The following is a 21,770-nucleotide window of genomic DNA, read 5'->3' as shown; positions in this document are numbered from 1 at the left end:
TTCCTGTTTAGCCTCCGGGAATTACCGTTCACGCATACTTCAGAGGATGAATGAGGATGATATGTGTAGGTGTAAATGAAGTGTAGTCTTGTACAGTCTCATTTCTACCGTTCCTGAGATGTATGGTTAGTTGAACCCAACCACTAAAAAACACCGGTATCCACGATCTAGTATTGAGATCCGTATAAAAGTAACTGCTTTTACTAGGACTTGAACGCTGGAACTCTCGACTTCCAAATCAGGTAATTTGGGGAGACGCTTTCACCACTAGACCAACCCAGTGGTTTAGAATAGTAGTAACTATGATAACTAAAGTACACGATCTTTGACAAGTAACACTTCACAACTTACTTCTGTTGCCAGGATGACAGAAATATAATAGTAAATTAGATTAATTTTTTTTTACTGAATTTCTTTAATTGACAACTTCATCCCCGAGGGAGCTAGGGCCTCGGTCTATAGATTCTATAGTTTTCTAGCTATAGAAATAAATCTTATAGCTTTCAAAGCTTTCTTTCTACAGGTCTCGATGTACAGCTTTTTTATTTTTAAAAACTTTCCTGCGATAACACAAATGTATTCTAAAAATCTGAAATTATTCGGTCGGTTTGTTGGTCGTGTGATGCGAGAACAAACAGAATTTTTGCATTTATAAACAAGATAAGACCAACTTTTTACTATTATAAAAAAAAGGACAGGAATTTTTATTTAGATAATCCAAATTAGCAAGTTATATACTATTTATTTATTCGACGTCGTTCAAATTAAAAAAAATTATATTGAATAATTTGACATACATTTACCTTATATTTATTTTATGTCACCACCTAATCGTAAAGCATTATTTTTTATTTTATTTTTGAGGTATAACTATTTTTACATATGCACGTATTATTTATTTCCTAGTCCGGAGACGCGTACGTTTGTAATTAAATATTTTTACCTAAATTATATTTTAAAATATCCTTCCTGAATGAACTAAATTGAATAAACACGATTTAACAATTTATGTTTGTCTACATATGAATCCGCTTTTAGGAAGTTATGAAGTGATTATTGTAAAATAAATTGCAAGAATAAAACTAATTGTATTTGCTGATGATACTAACTCCCATAACGTTCCTTTGTTTAATGAATGCGTTGCTTCACATAAAAAATTATTTAAATATTTTATTTTCTTTCTGTAATCAATAAATCAGCTGGAAACAAGGCATAGAAACGACAACGGGAAGTTATATGGCAAAATAGTAAAGGATAAAAATATGTGTTGAAAATCCCATTAAAAAACGACAGGTTATAGGCCCGACCGAAGAATTTTATGATTTATGTATCAGCCTTTAAAAGACAATGTTATTCGTATAATATCTTGTCATACAACTTATTGTTAAAATGTTTTACAACATTTTGCTTATTCAAAGTTTTAGTGCTACGCTATATCAGCCAGCGTTGTTTCAACCGTAATAAAGAGTATAAGATAAGTGCATTACAATTCAGCAGTAAAACTCTTGCCACTCACGAGTTTCTATTAGCAAATAAAACCAGTCTTAGTGTAATCTATTTTAATTTTATCGTCAATCCCAGTGTTTTGATTATTCTACAAAAATAAATTCTTAAGGTAGTTTTAAAGCGTAATTTTTTAACATTAAATTTGCCAGATTTTAGATTAACTAATATTATCAATTAAAAATGACTTAACAAATTTATTTATTTAATAATAAACAATAATCCTATATTAAAACGAATATTATTAATTTTATGAAAAATCTAATTGTATTCCCAAAAAAGGGATCTGAAAAGGGAATGCCTTTACGGTTACGTCAAATATTTATAATCAACTTATTTAAAATTTAAATAAACAATGTATAATCCTTTTAACAAGTTTTGTAAAATTTAATTTTATCGTAGCTTATAAAACACAGCCATATAAAATAAAATGAAATTTCATCATTTTTGCAACATATTTTGGCTCATTATGTAACATGAAAAAATTTAATTTTGTGTAGTGATCAATGTGGAGGTCAGAATAAGAACATTGAAAAGGTAAATACTGTAGACTTCGTTTTAAATGGTAATAAATTTACAGTTGAAATGATTGGCCATAAATTCTTTATCTGTGGTGTTTCTTATTTATCATATGACAAGGACTTTGGATTGGTTTAAAAGCAGAGACGGTACTGCAACCAGATTTACAACCCTTGCACTGAACAGAGATTGCACTGCCATTATTTTTTTTATTCTTAATGTGTACGAAGCAAACCCCCCCCCCCCCTATGACCCAGTAAGTTAAGAATGACATGTTTGGCATGTAAATGGCATGTAACCTTGTACAGACTCAGATCTACCATTCCTTAGACTTGTAGTTAATTGAACCACAACCACCAAAGTACAACGGTATACTCTGTCTAGTATTCAAATCCGTATAAATATAACGAAATTTTACTAAGAGTTGAACCTCAGAACCTTTGAATTCGAAAATCAGCTGTTAAGTGATTTGCGACGACGAGTATACCACTAGACCAGCCTGGTGGACTAAATCTATAGTTCACCAAATACATATTGGTTTTATATTCCATATTACAGGAATAAAATGAATAACCAGAAAAAATGAAAAAGCTGATGACGAAAGGTAGTTGTAGAAATAACATGCGTTACAGTTAAATAATGGAAGAGACTTGAAAATGGTAAAATATTCGTAGAAAAAGGAGCAGTCTTCAGAGAAGTTAATCTAATAAAGACGTGCAACAGTTACTGTTTATGAACCAATGGCAATGCTACACCTAAAATCAACCCGTATTTTAAAAAGTTACAACGTATCAGTGACCTCATTCAGCCATTCTTCCAGTATCACAAGAGGTTTACAAAAATTTAAAGGGATCTGGTAGCACTTATGAAAAAATATACACTTTAAACAATAAAGAAGATGATTGATCCTTGTCGACTTTTTTTTATAGGGTATTGTTTTTACCCCACCAGGTTGGTATAGCGGTTGAAATTGTCATCGCAAATCAGCTGATTTCAAAGTCGAGAGTTCTGAGGTTCAAATCCTAGTAAAGGCAGGTATACGGATTTGAATACTAGATCGCAGATACCGATGTTCTTTGGGGGTTGGATTTCAATTAACCACACAACTCAGGAATGGTCGACCTGAGACTGTTTCAAGATTACACTTCATTTACATTCTCTCAATTTACTATTCTCTGAAATAATACCTTACGGTGGTTCCGGAGGCTGAACAGAGAAATAGAATGATTATTTTTTTGTAGAATAATATATTATTAATCTATAAAACATTTTTGAAGGTTCAGATTTGACTGAAAGCGTAATACTGTATTATTCCTAGGCCAGTTCAATTATATCAACAGTTTTAATGTTGTACAAGGTTTTTTAAACGTTACTGATAATTTATTCCTTTTGACAACTCATTTATCAAACCAACCAAATTACCGAACAAGCTAGATAAGATGCAGGAAGAGTTATACAAGACTCATGTTATTTCATTGGTTGGCTGATATAGTCCAGGATTTAATACGTAAACCACATCTTGATCACCGTTGGACAAGACATCCCCGATGGTGGTGAGAGACGAAGTGTGACGATTCCGGTCGCCACACCACCCCCTCCGTTCCTAGCCGTGTTGAGCTTTACCAGAGATCGTCTTTTAGACCCTCTAAACTTGATATCACAACTCAATCATCAGTTTGGCTTCTGTCAGGATACCATCGATGCAAATACCTCGGCAAACATTACCGTAAGTGTGTTTACACAACTTGCTATCGCTTTCCTATGGCTTCTTCCAACCACGGCCACCTATCAGCACTACAATCCTCAACTATCAAATTAACCGCTTCGCGAAAGTGCGATCCCCGCATATTCCTCTAACACCGAAGATTTCACACAAAATAATTTAATGCAAGACCTGAATAATAGATGGAAGCAGTAGGAAGTGGTTTTCTTTCGTCAACATCGTTCACTTAGTAAAGCCGTGAAGAAATTTCACGAAAAAATCCGAATGCCAACGAATTGTACAGGAACTATTATGTATCAAGTGGTGTAAATATTTTAACTGTCTGAAAGAATGTTTAAAGCAAACAGATATCAATTATAAGAACATTGAAAAGGTAAATGCTGTAGACTTCTTTTTAAATGGTGATAAATTTACAGTTTTAATAATATTGTGGACAGCGAGCAGTTAGTTTCGTGCAGAAAATAATTTAAGACTACACCTAAATAGTGTAACTCTTTTCCGGAAACCTTAAATGTTTGTAGAACATTTTATTAATATAAAATGTATATTTTTATACAGTATTTGGTCTTTTGTTATTTGTTTTTTCTTAATAATTGATCGTTTTCTTCATGCAATGATGATAAATATTCTTTTCTTTTTTTCACTTTAATATTATTATGTTTTTGTGATGAAAAATCTTTGATATATTTATATTTAATGATCTCAAATATTTCCATTCATTCACTCCTCATTTTTTTATTCTATTTTTTTTTTTTAGTGTTAAGTTTACATCATGTCGCTTGCCAGGTGAAACCTTGAAACCTTCAATGTGTTAAAAATTTTATAGCAGAAAATAAAAACGCTAAATAATGTTAATAACTTTTAAATATAGTAAAATATAGATGTTTTAAAGTGTGATTTTATGGAACTTAAGCATTTTAACACATTTAATTATATTTTTGACTGTGATGAACTTCTTAAAATAAACAAACCCATAATTTTTTTTGTCATTGGTGATTTTGCCCATATACAGAAAGTTATGTAGACGTTATTCTGAGTATTTATGATACGATCATACCTGGACGCAAATAACAATTGTAAAATGATTTACTCGTAAAATAAAGCAGAAACACAAAATGAATATTTAAAAAATATTGAAGAGAATTAAAAACTAAGAAAAAATTATTTAAAATACGAAAATCAAAACATTATTTTTTTAGAAACAGTGATTTTCCTACACTAATTAAATATTATTAAAATTAATTATTATCTTATTTCTTATATTTCTTCATCCTATCTGTTTAATTAGGGCTTCAACTACGATTGTCGCAAAATGAATGGAGATCCTTTTTTTTACCTAGTGGATCATTGTACTTATAATTCCCTGATAGCTGGAACATTCAAGTAAAACCTTTTAATATTTAGTGGTGTCTTAAAGTTAGGTCTGTCCGAAAGAATATTCCACTCATCTTTGAAATTATCGTAGTAGTATATATCATTATCTGAAGTGTGCGTTAGTACATATCACGTGCAAATCGGTGTAAAATTAGATTTTTAACCACCATAATTCTTGAATAACGTATGGTCAGCTACATTTTACATGTACGAGTTCACTTCTTATAATCGCGCAGTATAAATAGATGTTACATTGATTGACAGTTGGAAAAAATATTCTTAAATACTAGCGATACTGTCTGCTTCCATCACCGTTTGTCCTTTCTATGAAAACAATTGTTCAATTTTAATAGAATGAGGTAGAAACTACGGCATTTTCCAAGATCTTTATCCTTGTTTTGATTACTGCAGCCATTTGTAATAAAAACAACTCTATTAAAATTATTATTGTTCATGATTTAATCAACCATACTCGAGGTGAATTCGTGCCTTGATACACCGTCATTACACTCCTGCCACACTACTACTTTACGTCATTGTCATAAAGTTTATATATTGTAAAGTTGTAGATTTGCAATTTTTGTTTACAATATCTCGTGATGTCATAGTACCTGTACACATCATTACACTTCGCAGATTCATTGTTAGAATCATAACTGCTCTTAACATTTTTTTTAAATTTATTTTCTCTTCTCGAGTAGCATCTTTCTTCTTGAAAATGTTTTTACATTCTTCTTCACCAACAGGCCGTTTTTTAAATCCACAAATGTAGCATTGATCTTTTTACGATAAGAATAGCTACATTTTATTTTTCTAAAAAAACTTCTACAAATGTTTTTAATGGGATACTATTATTATTTGTTTCCTTTCACTCCATTCTCTAAAAACTGTATATGCTCAACTGGTAAAAAAGAGATTCAATATTTAGCCTCTTTCGTCATTTTCTTCGTTAGTGACGTGGAACTTTTGGTATATTATTGATTTTTTTTATTATACTTTTGGTGTACTTTTATTACGCTTTCAGATAAACCATTCTTATCATTTATATGAGGAAAATTAGGTGATGCATCTTTTATTATCATGATATCTTTACTTTCTTCACTGTGCTTTGTATTTTGTGATATATTCACTCATCGTTTAAATGAATCTTCTCCCAAATCTAACGTATTAAAGAGATTTTCGACAAACTCTCGTTTTTTCACCGTTACTTTCATCCAAAAAAAATATTCCTAATCACAACCTCCTTTTGTTAAGATCATTTTCTACTCTTTTGGCATTTTTCACCTTTAACATTATACATGATTTACCACACCATCTTTCTGCCAAATAAAATCCTGCGATTTGTATTTCAGCTGAGGAAAGAGCCATAGTTGTAGTATATGAAGACAAGACGTTGTAGACACACTTGCTTCCGCGAAAAATCCGTAATTTTGCTGTCGGGATACGGCACAAAAAACATTCAGTTTTGGGGAGTCTTGTTCACGCGCAATATATTGCGAGAATCTTCTGATCCCCAGATACGAACATTATTAGTGTTTACTTTTCCATTAACTTGAAATCTTGATTCGTCATTGAATATGACACGATACAGGAAGTTTTTATGTCACCATGAAAGTGCATGATGCGGTGCATCATTTCATTTGTGAAGCTAGCACGCAAACCATAATCTGTAAACGATATGGATTCATTTATAAATCACAGTTAAAACTGTTTAGTTGTTCTTTCATTTCATGTACAACTAATCCAATAGATGTGAAACTTGAGAAATATTGCATATTGCATTGAAACCCCGATATTCATTTTGAAACACACGGTATACTAGGGAAAAAAATCAGCAATGTCTGATTTTCAATCCCATTGGACAAGGGCGCATCATGGTACCTGTATTGGTTTTGGTAAAGTAGAAATTTTTTTGCCTTGTTGAATAATATTGCACCAATTTATTGAAGTAAATAATTAATCCAATAAATAAACTTTTAAACCTCAAAAAACGATGGAGTGAATGGACCCGTACGTAAAATAGCTACTTTTTAAAGTTTAATTTTCAAGATGGAAAAACCAATTGTATCTAGCATTAATGTATATGAAATGCGAACATTTTTTAAAAGGGATTTAATGGGACTCAGAATTTAAAAATACTTTTGGATTTTGTTTAATTTCTGGTACTCTGTCTGTTTTTAAATCTTATGTGCTCCTTACTGAACCCTTTAAAATTTTGAAAATTGAAAATAAATAAAATAAATTATCATAGTAATTAAAAAGAAAATAATTTTTACTTATGTGTGATATAAAACTGATTAGCACGAGTTTTTTTCAAAAAATTCCCGTTTACAGATTCACAAATAATATTAATTATCCAAAACATCTTCGCTTTAATAATTTGTTGATATCAAAGATTTATAAAAAATGTTAAATTTTATTATAAAAAAAATGAACTAATAATATTAAAGCTTTACAAAAAAAAAAAATAATCGATATAAGTAAATAAAAAAAGCATTTTATCAAAAACGTTAGGGTTGTGTCGAAAGTGTTTGCGTTACCAAGAGGATAAACTCGATTCCGTATCATACTGTGGTTAGTTTGAGTACACTTAACTGTGTGGGACTGTGTTTGCCTAATGTGAACGCTAAACTACCGTCCTTATATCAATCATTGGAATTCATAGTATGTTTAAACAACAGTAACAAGACATCAGGAAAAGCTTTTTTTTTAAGAATGATTGAAATCCAAACACAAAAAAAATAGCTCTAAAAGGTATTTGACATTTTTTTGAGTAACTTCTTGTATTTTTACACAAAGATTTTAATTTTCACAGAAAATTAATTCTCATATTGAATACTCATGAATCAAAACTAAAAATTTCATTTTTTTATTCATTTTTTTTTTTTAATGCCATTATTTTGAGGTAACCTGACAAGTGGAATAAATAATTCCCGAAAATTGCATATTCGTAGCTACATTCAAGAATAACAAATACTCCCATTTCAAACTCTTCCCAAATCAGATGATTTGGAAGTCGAGAGTTCCAGCGTTCAAGTCCTAGTAAAGCACTATTTTTACACGGACTTTAATACTAGATCGTGGATACCGGTGTTCTTTGGTGGTTGGGATTCAATTAACCACACATCTCAGGTATTGTCGAACTGAGAATGTACAAGACTACACTTCATTCACACTCATACATATCATCCTCATTCATCCTCTGAAGTATTATCTAAACGGTAGTTACCGGAGGCTAAACAGGAAAAAGAAAGAAAACTCACAAGGAGATAAATGGTTTCCCTTTTACTTAGCTGAACGTACCAATATGGAAACGAAAATGTAGGTGATATTAAGTTACAAGAACCAAGCTACATAAACTCCATCGTTTCTGATTAGTGGCATTACTTTTTAAACGGGCTTTATGTTATACGTCATAGAGCTATAAGAAAGAGTAAGACATAATTTAAGGCAACGAATTAATGTACCCTATTCTGTAGTCGAAATTCAAGTCATATTTCTTCTACATCTACATTAAAGTAAATTAATTTGGCATTTGTCATCATAATTATCAAATGACAAATGATGAGTGCGCGCTACTGCCGATAAGTTTACAGCGTACTTCCAGATATTATTACAAAGAGTAGTACTGTACCATTAACTATATAATCGATTAGACAATGACTTAATTCTTATTATGAGTACATCAAATACTCCCAGAATTAAAGCAATAAATACAATTTTTTTTTTCTCGTAAAGTCAGTTTATATTTTGTATTTACATTTATGTGGTATAGTTAAATGATAAATTAATAATTATATAATAAATTGTAATTTGCTATTATTGCATATTGTTAACAGTGTACGTTATATATGTTAGAATAATTTAAGAGAATATGATAATAAACTGAATACAAAAAATCTGATGTGGACTCTACATGACACACTTGTACGCCTATTAAATATTCATATACACATTTTTTTTTTTTAAATGAAAACTACATAAAATTTTTTTTCATTAATATTTTTTCATATTTTTTCTTTTTTTTGCTATTAATGAATTTTTATTTATCGTAAAAACCTTTTTACAATCGATGGTTAATAATTATTAATAAAACAATTAATATAATTAAGAAAAAAAATTTAAAAAAAGGAGATGAAATCTGATTCGAAACGATGTACCTTCCTCTTATAAGAACCAAATATTTCATTAATTAAAGTTTGATTTACTTATAACTGGAACCAATGAAAATAAGTACCACTATGATATATCGTTTAAAAGCTCTCAATGAGAGCTTATTACTGCAGTTAAGAAAAATTCCAAAATCCAAATCTTTTGGATTTTGGGTTTTTTGGACACTTTTGGTTCAGTTGATTACTATCAAAACTGTAGGTGCACAACTAGATGTTACAACACTCCTAAATCCAAAATTTTAACATCCTACGACTAATCGTTTTTGAATTATGCGAGATACATACGTACAGACGTCACGCCGAAACTAGTCAAAGTAGATTCAGGGATGGTCAAAATGGATATTTCGTTTGACATCTGAAAACCGAAATTTCTCGCGATCACAATACTTCCTTTACTTCGCACAAGAAAGTAAAAATCTGTAGTAAATCAAATTACTCTCTGAAGTTTTTTCTTGAATTTCTGAAAATAACAATAAATATAACATAAATATATAATAAAATATATAATTATTATAATATTATATAATATAATATACAATAAATATATAATATATTATTTATATTAATAAATAGCATAAAGAAAACAATTTAATTAAAAATTATTAACTACTTCTTTATTAAAAGATATCACGAAAAAAAATTATGTAGTAGTCTAATTTATCATGCGAACATAAAGATCTTAGGTTCTCGTTACATTCATTTCTAAACAAGATAGTTTGCCAAATTGCCGATTAGATTTTTAACTTTGCCCTGCCACATAATAATATCTTCAGCTACATAACTGAAATCGCATAGTTATACTTTATTTACAGTGATTATATTACGATTTCCGTCTATCGGTATTGAAAGGTTGATGGATTATCTATTTGTTTCTGTATCCCCAGTTCTGATTTTTTTTTTTAAGTGCTAAAAATAAACCATTACTGCTGTATTGTAATATATAATGAGTAGTAGTGTGTAATTATTTACAACATATCTATTAAGTTTTTAAATTAATTTTAAATAAATTATTGAACTATCAGTTCATCGTATTTATTAGAAATTGCTAAAATTCTGCATGTTTGTGGAAAATATAGAATAAAATTAGCACGTAATAAAATAAATAAATTCAATCGCGTAATAAAATTATAAGCAATCGATTATTATTGAGTGCTTTACAGAGATATGAGACAAACGATTCCAGTTAAGAAGTCAGTAAAGGGGAACATCTATCTCTCCCATCCCATCAACTGCTGTGATTTGTATTCTCAACCTGTTCCACTTTTCCTCACAGTGCTAAAGATTAAATTAAATCATTCATACGTAAATACCAATGATATTTTACTAATGGAAATCGAATATTATATAAACACAGAGTGTCCCGGGAATATTCACACCCATTTTAAAAGATTCTCAGATCAAAAATCATAATAAACCACTAAATTTATCCCTTAATTTTAACATTCCAAAATTTCAGTAGGCCCTCATTTCGGTGGAGAAGCAGAAATCCGGGCTAAAACTTTCACTAGCCATGACTCGCTAACGAATCATTTTCGGATACATTTTTATACGAACTTTTTTCGTTATTTTAATAAGAGAAATACGCCAATGAAGTTTATTATAGTATCCTTCCGGGATACCGAGTCTCTCTCAGTCACACTCTCTCTCTCTCTCACCCCCTCTCTCACTCACTGTGTGTGTGTGTATATTTTTTAATTTCACTTTTAGATCAGTTTTAAACATTTTTAGCGGGCCGACTTTCACAAATTATTAAACATGTTTTTCAATCGGTGGCTGATTATTGGGTAGCATATTAAAAATTATGAAATTGTTGACAACGAGTAACCAACTACAAATTTAAGAAAATCTGATGTGGACACCACTGACTTTCTTGTACTACTATTAAATTACAGATACCCATTTTTTTTTAAATGAAAAGTATATAAAATTTTATTTCACTAATAACTTCTGAGCTTTTTTCATATTTTTTTATTTATTGATAGTATTGAATTATTATTATTTATTTTAAAAGTTTTTTACTATAAGATAATTATAATTATTAATAAAAAAATATATATTTAAATTAAAAAATAGGTAAAAATTGTAGATGATGTCTCTGATTCGACTCGATATGCCTTCCCCTTGTGAGAGCCAAATATTTCATTAATTAAAATTTTATTTGGCTTTAACTCTGGATCCAATGAAAATAAGTACCATTTATGACACATCGTTGAAAAGCTCTCAGTGAGGGCTTATTATTGCATTAAGAAAAAGTCCAAAATCCTAATTTTTTTTTTTATTTTGGGCTTTTTTGTACACTTTGGTCCAGTCGATTGCAATCAAAAGGGGTGGTACACAACTAAATGTTACAAAAATTCTAAATCTAAAATTTCAACATCCTACGGCTAATCGTTTTTTAGTTATGCGAGATAACATACGTACGTACAGACGTCACGCCGAAACTAGTCAAAATGGATTCAGGGATGGTATACATGTATATTTCTATTGAAATCTGTAAACCTAAACCTTTCGCGATCACAATACTGATTTTACTTTGTACAAGGAAATAATTGCTATTGTTGAAAAATTTTCTCTTCTATTTAATTACAGACGATGCAATTTGCGTTTGGTTCTTCAGTATATTAAATCATGGGTTCTAATCTTCTTAAGATGCTTAAATTTTTCACGGTTTCATTTAGCATTTGGTTATTCTTTGATCGATGATAGGGATTTAACTGTGCAAAATTTAAATTATCATTTAGAAGAGAAGTACGTTCGGAATGTGGGTCCTTATATTGCTTTCATTTGTATATTTTATTTTCTTTAAAAATCTTGGTAAAATATCTTAACAAAAAAAAAAACAAAAATGTATTTTCCTTTACATAGTATTAAATTCATTGCGGACAACAAAGTCAACTTTTACACCCTCATTTATTGTACTTGCCTTTTTGTTTTCAGTAGGGTCTCTGTACAACCCTTATTTACGTTGAAAATCTAATAAGATTGTGTTCACAATGTTTAGTTGAATAAATTTAATATTTTTCTCATGGGGATTTACTTTATACTTTACATAACAACTACTGCTTAGATGTTCGTCGATGAAGGAAAAGGTGCTAATTCAATCCATTGTTAAGTTATTGTAAAACTGATAGGATGATCCCTGGATTGATACAATCTTATCCTTAAGGCTATGTCATTAGAAAAAATATAATTCTCGATCAAAAGTAGTTTTTACTATTTTATTATTTAAATAACATTTTCGTGAAAAAATATGAAGTTTAATTTTATAAAATTGTGAAAAATATTTGTTACAAGTTAAAACAAATTTTACTTTTTTTCAGTCGTTTGTGTACATCACAAGGTAATACATTATGATTTGACATTAACTGCCATCATAATTACTTTAAAATATTTGTAAAAAGATTAAATATAAAACAGAGTATGTAATGGAAAAAAAATTTCTGATAGTAAGATTATCTTGACAGCCTTTGAAAATTCAATAATAGTAAATAATATTCTTAAATATTTTCATTTTTTAAATTTAAAAAAGAATTAATTTCAGAAACTAATAGTTTATCAATCTACAACATAATTTTTTTTTTTAAGTTTATAAAAAATGTATTTTCTTTTTATTTTCTCGTTACTAACTTAGAAATACTTCTTTAAAAGAATTTTTCGAAATTAAATTAAATTGCCGATTTAATTTACAGCGCATTGTTTCACAACAGAAAGGGCTTTATCACTTATTTTCTTTATGTTATCTGTTTAAAGTTTTCTTATGGTTGCGATAAAATATCTTCAGGAATTTGTAAAGTACATAAATTACAACCGTAATATATGTTTCCTTTAAAAGTAATTGACTATACTCACTACACAGTTAAACTCTGTGATAAAAGAGTGAAGATGTCACTTATAGGACTAAATGAATTCCTTTTCTTGTGCTTGGGATTCTAATACAAAGCTGTGTAATATATATATATATATATATATATATATATATATATATATATATATATATATATATATATATATATATTTAGTGAAGAAAGTTAAGGATCACTTCACTCCTTAATGTTAAATAAGTCTGGCGTGGTATACTTATTCTTGAAAATGGTTGTCAGTCTATGGAAAGAATTCTGATTCTTGTTAGATCGCCAAAAACCATTGTGGTTATAGTAATTACGTACATGATTAAATTTAAATTACATCTTAATATTAATATTCCGGACTTATCAGTTTAGAACAGGATATTAAAATTACTTTATTTTTAATAATTTTTGTTTATATTATCGCGTGTTTGCGGCTCGATAAGGATATTGAGAGGTTGACAATTGAAACTATTCATATAATTACAATTTATTGGCTTAAAAACAAGACAGATCAATAATTTTAATAATAGTAATGACAATAGTAATAATAATAATATTAAACGACAATAATAAAACAAATAATAAAAATAGTAATCACAACTACAACAATAAAAATAATATTAATAATAAGAAATATAAATAATAATAATAATAATAATAATAATAATAATAATAATAATAATAATAATAATAATAATAATAATAATAATAATAATAATAATAATAAAACAGTGATTACATACAAAACAAAATTTAAAGTAATCGTTAGGATTAATTCACTGGTAGATAAATATTGAAAAGCAAAGTGTTCAGTCCCATTGACTAAAGTCATTAGCATGACCAGTAGTCTTAACACTTTTAACTACTAGTGTATTAACAACAATAGTACAATAAATAAGACAAGTGTAAAGTTTTTTTACTGCAAATACCTTTGCTGTTCACAAATAAAACTACCCTAACAACTTATGAATGAAATTTAGTACATTATCTCTTTCGCTTATAGTCTTACAGTAACTCACCGAACCATTTCTTGTTCTCATGTACTGGAACTACTTGGGCTTCATCTTAATCGCGTCAAACGTGTGCGCCTAAAAATTGTCTTCTTCCCTGACTTCCTCGCCGAATACTCTTTAGCAGAATCTCCTCGCCAGACTCATATTTCGCAGACTGACATTATAACCTTTCGCTTAGATTAGTCTCGCAGAACTCATTTCAACTGGTTTCCCCCAGAGTATTTATATTCTTACTCTTTTTACCTGCCGGACCGGTCCCAACTCGAAGCGTGAGAATGATCGTCCGCCCTCACACATTCCCTATCCTGGTCCGGTAACTCTTTTCACGAAACGACATCTGTTTAGGTGTCTCAGTGGGCAGTATTACAAAAGACGATCGTTAAGCGGACCTTTACTAAAAGGATTTCTTTTCTCTTTCTGGATTCTCCCACTATTATATTTTCTACTACTTTCTTCTTAATTGGTAGGAATCTGTTACTCAGGTCCGTTATACCAGTCTTGTTACAATATTTTCATGATATTTAACCAAAAAACTGTATACACCTTTTAACTCTCAAAAGATTTTTGCTTATTTGTTTATTACTACAGCCTAATTTTAAAATTATAAACTTTATAAATTACCATCAGCACATGTTGATGAAGATGCCTCTTCGTTATGAGTAATTTGGGGGCAGCTAGATCAAATAGCAAATTTTAAATAAAAAAATATAAGTAGTTGATCCAAAGATTTTTCAAAAATTCTTTATAATTTTCGTACAGATTATGTAGAATAACTTTTCATTTGTGACTTAAAAAGTTAAGTTTTATCAGTTTATTATTAAAAAGCTATTAAAATTTAAAAAAAAAAAAGTGTAGCATAAAGTTGAAATATTTCTACAGGCAGAAATACTTCTAGGATAAAAATATATTTTTTTAAAATGCCAAATTATATGCAAATTTACCTGAACTACTCATGTTAGTTGTAACACCAATAAAATTAGTATAAAACTAGTCGGCCAGGCACTCACTTCGATCGCCCTTTTCGTCTAGCCAGGAGCAGAGCTTCTTGCACCCCCGTTATTCTCATGGTTGTTAGAATAATACGGATAAATAACAATTAAAATCTGAAAAGCTCTTTTTCCTCCAACGTTTCCCTCTTTCTTGACGTACAAGCTGTGAAACGCTCTGCTACCGATGAAGCTACACCTCGACTCTGGACGTAACGCTCTGGGTCAGCAGGTAATCGAGAATCATGCATTTCAGCTGTTATAGAGGACCGAGATACTCTCATTCTTTTAACAGACTTTGAATGAAAGTATGGCTTCAAGAAAGGTTACTTCTCTTTCCTTGAAGCCTTTTTTTTAATATTAACAGTCAAAAGAAATAATAAAATCCCATAAAAGTTCACTAAATATGGTAATTAAAGCTTATTACAACAATAATAATAATAATAAACTAATAAAATATTTAAAATTTACAAATTAGGTTAGATGGTTATTTATAGAACTGAACTCATTGATTTTTGTTTTCTGTCACCATGGTAACAGAAATATAATGAAGTAAAAACATTATTTTTTCTCTTTAATGATCTTATTTCTAGTAAACCACCCCCCAAATTAAGAACATAATATTAATTGTAATTTCAGATATGACCAAGCCTCTTAATCTGCAAAGTTTCATTAAAATCTGTACAGTAGTTTTTGCGTGATGCGCGCACAGGGACGAACCTAGTTATCATTTTATAATGTAATTAGATTAACGATTTTTGTTATTAGAACAATAAAATATTATTTCCAACGTAAAAAATAATCTATTTTTAATTTATCAAAGTATTTTTTATGGACATTTGTCTTTCCAGCGATCTTCTTCCTTAACCACATAAAATATATCATAAATTGAATGAAAAATATTAAATTTGTTTGTCTGGTTTTTAAGTTTTCTTAAACAGAAAATTATCGCTACTATGAACATTTAGTAGAAATTTATTTAAATTATTTAATTCAATTAAATAATTATTATTTACTCGTAAAATATATATTTTTTTAAATTTCACTTTATTTCTTAATAAAATATATAATAACTTAACGATTATATTTATTTTTATGTTTGTTGATAAATTCTACAAAAGCGTGAAAGCTTTTACATGGAATATGGAATTTTTCAGCATATGGAAAAATGCCATGACCTCGATTCGAACCCAGGATGGAGAATTGAGACGCTACCACTCCGCCACGGAGTCGGCAATAAAATAAATCTATTTTCAATCTGTTCTCTCAAAAAAAAAAAAATCAATATATACGTGTTTTTGAAGTGGATTTTGAATTGTAAAAATATTCAAATTGTGAGTAATATTTTTACAATAATGATGTTTTACCTTTTACAGATGAAACAAAAAAAAACATTTCGAAATATTTAGGGAAATAAAAATGTAATATATTTATTTTCTTTTAATAAAATAATTATATTAATATATATTTTTTAATTAAGGGTTAAATATGAATTCTTTTCAGACTATTAATAAATATGAAATTCCTTTTAGTGAATATAAATTAACTATTTCACAGGTATAATAATTCAGATAATTTAACAAAAAAAAAAATTCATTTGTTACCCGTGTTTCATAAGATTTTACTTCATAATTTTTTCCTTGATTTTAATATTGTTAGTTCCTTTTTTGTTTTATTTATGATATGTCGCCCTGTAAAACAAAATATATGGTAATTAATTTCTAACAAGGATGGAATAAAAGAAGAAAATTCATAGATAAAATGTACTAAATCTATTAAAAAGTAATTCAATGCACTTTTCACTACATTATTTAAGTTCTAATTAGTTTTCACAGAAATTTATAATTTAACCTTATTCCATTTAATAATTCAACAGTCACATGTTTTTAATTTTCTCTATAGTGAACAATATAACTTTATTGTACTATTGCAAGCAGTAGTTCGATTTGCTCATATGAAGCATTTTAATATCAGAGGTTACCTGAAAATCGATTGAATCCTGAATACAACGTAATAATGCTTTACACACCAGTACAATGACAAGCTTCAACTTATCCGATCATAATAATTGCTGTGCAATAGACTATATACGTTTTCCTTTACAAATCACTCTCAAAGGAAACAAACAAAACCCAGGTATAACTAGAAAGCAAATTTTGTATAATATATTATTGTCTTACTAATGGTGACTTTGTTTTTCTCAAGGACAAAAGTATACGTAAGAACTTATACAAAGGAATTGTTCGTAATTAACAGTTAATTAATTATAACAAGTTTATAAAATATATATTGTTTATATTCCATTCTACTAGTTATTATCCGATGGTTAAAAATATGAGCTTCTATTATTAAATGTTCCATCCTTAATTTTATAAACATACGTTACAAATTTATTAACGAAGGTAAATAACAGAACTTGTATTATTTCTCTTTATAGTTCAACCCCTCATGTTGTCCCTCATGTTACAGAGAACTCACCCCAAAATGCGGCACCCTATTCATTTCTCCCCTCGTAGTAATTGTTTTATTGAATCTCAAATAAAGCATATTTCAGGAGCACAACACACACATACAATGTTGCATACGCACCATTCAATAGTAAATATGTGTTTATGAATATACACTATTAAACGCGTATTCAAATTTAAATTTTATTTCCTCGAATCATTTGCACATTTTATGTTAACATTACAATTTTGTACTACTACACCACGAGTTGTAAAATTTATTAAATGCGAATTAAAATCTGACTAACATCTGTTACGTCTCAGATTTGTTCCATACGGATTAGCAAGCAGAGATAAAATAGATGAAGATACCCTGAGTTTCAGTACAATGAACAGGAATTTTATATTCGCTCGTTGTTGCCGAATTGTATTGCACCATTCCGTCTTTCCTAGATAAAATCTTTACATTTTAAAAGTTTTTCCGGCAGTTTGGTTACCTTTGATTTTTTAAATAACGTTATAATTGCCATAATTTTAAGACTTACCTAAAAACACTTTTCACTTACAAGTAAAACTTTCGACATACTTTTCGATACATTTTTTCTGTACAGGTATTTAATATGCAGAAATACATTAAATTTTTGATCTGTCCATATGTGTGTATTACGGTCGGTTAACGTAATATTTTATGCATTGCTGTATGCTACTTCGAAGAAAATGGTCAATCGATCGGTTTGACGTAGCCTACTTACGTTATCGACAGTTAATATGCGAAATTAACCTAACAGAATTAAATAAACTATGAACCATCCAAAGCAGATCTACTTGAACGGTTTTTTTTTTTGGATACTTCACACATTATATATTCCGGAGATAACTGAAGGTTTCTCTTAAGAAATAAAGCTTGAGCCTGTTCTCATCTGTCAGTCATCAGCATACGGTTATATGGAATGAGGTATCATGTATGACTCTATTCTCCTCTATTTCCAGTTAAACTTTTGAGTTTCTTTTATCATTTAGACATTTCCTTATTCCTTGGAAATCTCCTTTTAGATTGACTGTAATCTTTACTTTTTTCTTGTTTCTCTCTCTCTATCTATCTCTTTTACCCCTTTTAGCACTGTTTTTTCGAATTAATTTTTTTTCTACCACAATCTCCTCATTATTTCTTAATTTGTCACCCTTGTCAGTTCATTTAATTTTCTTCTGTCTCCTCCACATCCATATTTTAAACGCTTTCACTTTTTCTTTTTCCGTTTTTCTTAGTGTTCATGTCTCACATCCACACAAAAAAACAAAACATTCCAAACGTGACACATTACGTAAAGTTTTCTTAAATCTAACATAATTTTACTACATAATATCTCTCTCAAATACGCCCTTAGCCATTTTATTCTTGTTTTTATTTCGGTTTTACTTTTGCAACTAACCTGTTAACTTAGCACCTATGTATAACCACGGCGTTACCTGTTCAATTTTTACTTCATTTATATAAATATTCGTTGACTTATTGTTCCCTATCCTCATTATTTTCGTTTTCCTAACATTCATTTTCTTATATTTTATTATTCTGTCTTCTAATATCGATATCATCAATCTCCCATATTTTATTTTATTCCTTTTACGTTTGAAAGGATCAACGTAGAAGCTATAAAATGTTATGTATAATTGATGTGTAATTTTATATTGGTATAATAAAAAAGGTCACTAACAAAACTGGAGGAAAAACTAGAACTATTTCATCCGTGACGCGAGTGGTAGCGTCTAGGCTTTTCATCCGGAGATCCCGGGTTTGAATCTCGGTCATGGTATTTTCACACACACTACAAATCATTCATCTCATCCACTGAAGCAATACCTAACGGCGGTCCCTGAGGTTAAGGGAATGAATTTGAAAATGAAGTAATGAAGAGAGTTAACAAGAATAAAAACTTTTCAGAAAAATTAAGATTAGAAAAACCGATTGGAATATATTTTAAAAGGAAAAAAAATGATTAAAAAAAACTTAAAGAATCAAAGTTGCAAATTTAAGAAACCGGAAAAAAGTAGAAATTATAGACGATTCAAACGAAAATGAGAGCTGTCAGGAACTCAAATTTAACTGGAAATAAAGAAAATGAAGGACTGTAGTGCATGGAACCTGTATTAGATAGATGATAATGAAAAATTTTACGTATTGTAATTATACTCGTATAAGAATGGGAATTATTGGGACACAAAACTTTCTCAAAACTGTATAACTTAAATCACAGTAATTATATCATTCATGCTAGTTGGTTTTTTACATTATATGTATGTACCTGCATGCCGCAGATTAAAGTGAAGAAAAAATGAAAATAAAAATATTACCTCTTAAATTTTATTCGTAAAGATTATATGAATGATAATAATAATAATAATAATAGTAAATCGTTGTTATATATTTTCCAAAGGCAGAACGAACTTTAAATAACATTTTAACTTTTTAATTACTAAGTAATAAATATTTAGCAGAATAAAAACACACTTAATATTTAAATTTCCGAGAGAAAATATAAAATTACTGTTAAAGTATATTATAATTTATTACATAAAAGTTGAAGCAATATTGTTCAGAATAAAATTCAAAAGCATCGTACACACAAAAAAGACAATTATATACAATGTGTATGTGTGTGTGTGTGTATATATATATATAAATTTTATAAATTAGTTAAAGGAGTTCCAAACCGGACTTCAGGTTGTCTCTTAATTCAGGATTAGCTTCAGAATGCAAATTCAAGTATAAATAAAAATGTCTCTTATGTTATCCCATTTATTTTGTTTGTCCGTTCCTAAGTATTTGTTCGCTTAACGACAACTTCCATGACCACTTGCTTCAGAAAAATACGTCTTCCATTAGAATTTTATTCTTTTCCCATTATACCATAACCCATATTGTAATTTCCCATTATAATACGAGTATATCAACCTAACTTAGTACATTTATCCTCATATTGTTAACAAAATTGTATTTATTAAATCCATTTAAATACACTGTAAATAAATAACAAGTCACTAAAAAAAAAACATTTTTAAATACTGTTATCAATTTTCTTTGCACATATGTATTTAGATGTATAGTAGACGTATTCATATAATATAATATACTGTATGAACTATTCTTTGTAAAATTAATGTATATTAATTATTAAAAAAAATCTTGCACAGTTCTACGCAAGATGACCGACTTTTCGATAATTTAATTTGGTTTTAATACTTTTTTAAAGTGGTTTAATATTGCTAACAATAGATACGCAGATAAAGCAATCTCAACATTCCAATTTGCAGCATCTTAACGATCACGCTTCTTACTTGCACCGTTCAATTTTTTCGATTTTAAATTGTGCGTAACTCAAGAACGACTCAACTAATCTTTATCAAATTGTGACACGTACTTCACACTACTACAGCATATCTAAATTTCAATGTAGTTTTGAAGAAATTTGAGCTACAAAATATATATATAACGATATATATATCGTTATTATATAAGAAGAGGAATTTTTACGTCGTATAAGTAGCTGGTATTGTATTATCTCTTTTCTTTCTCGAAAACTTAAAACCTTATTAACTCTTCGTAAAAACAAAAAAAAAATCGAGATAGTCTTTCACGTACTACTTCTCTAACTTATTTTTACTTCCTTGTACGAAGTAAAGGAAGTATTATGATCATGAAAAATTTTGGTTTTCAGATTTCAACGGAAATATCCATTTTGACCATCCCTGAATCCATCTTGACTACTTTCGGCGTGACATCTGCACTACGAATGTTGGTATGTATCTCGCATAACTCAAAAACAATTAGCCGTAGGATGTTGTAACGATTCGAACTGTTGCAATATCTTGTTGATTTCAATAGACTGGACAAAAGTGTTCAAAAAAAGCCCAAAATCCAAAACATTTGGATTTTGGGCTTTTTCTTAACTGCATTAATAAGCCCTCATTAAAAGCTTTTTAACGATATATCGTAAGTGGTACTTATTTTCATCGGTTCAAGAGTTATAGCCAAATAGAATTTTAATTAATAAAATATTTGGATCTTACAAGGGAATGAGATCGGTTTAACCCGACGTGAATTCCTTTTTTCTAACTTTTTCAATATATTTAAAATTTAAATATATTGATTTTTTTAATAATTATTAACTTCTGATTGTAAAAAAATGT

This window comes from Lycorma delicatula, chromosome 2 (assembly GCF_047948215.1).
Source record: "Lycorma delicatula isolate Av1 chromosome 2, ASM4794821v1, whole genome shotgun sequence".
NCBI classification, from domain to species: domain Eukaryota; kingdom Metazoa; phylum Arthropoda; class Insecta; order Hemiptera; family Fulgoridae; genus Lycorma; species Lycorma delicatula.
Note: the sequence above shows the minus strand (reverse complement) of the source record.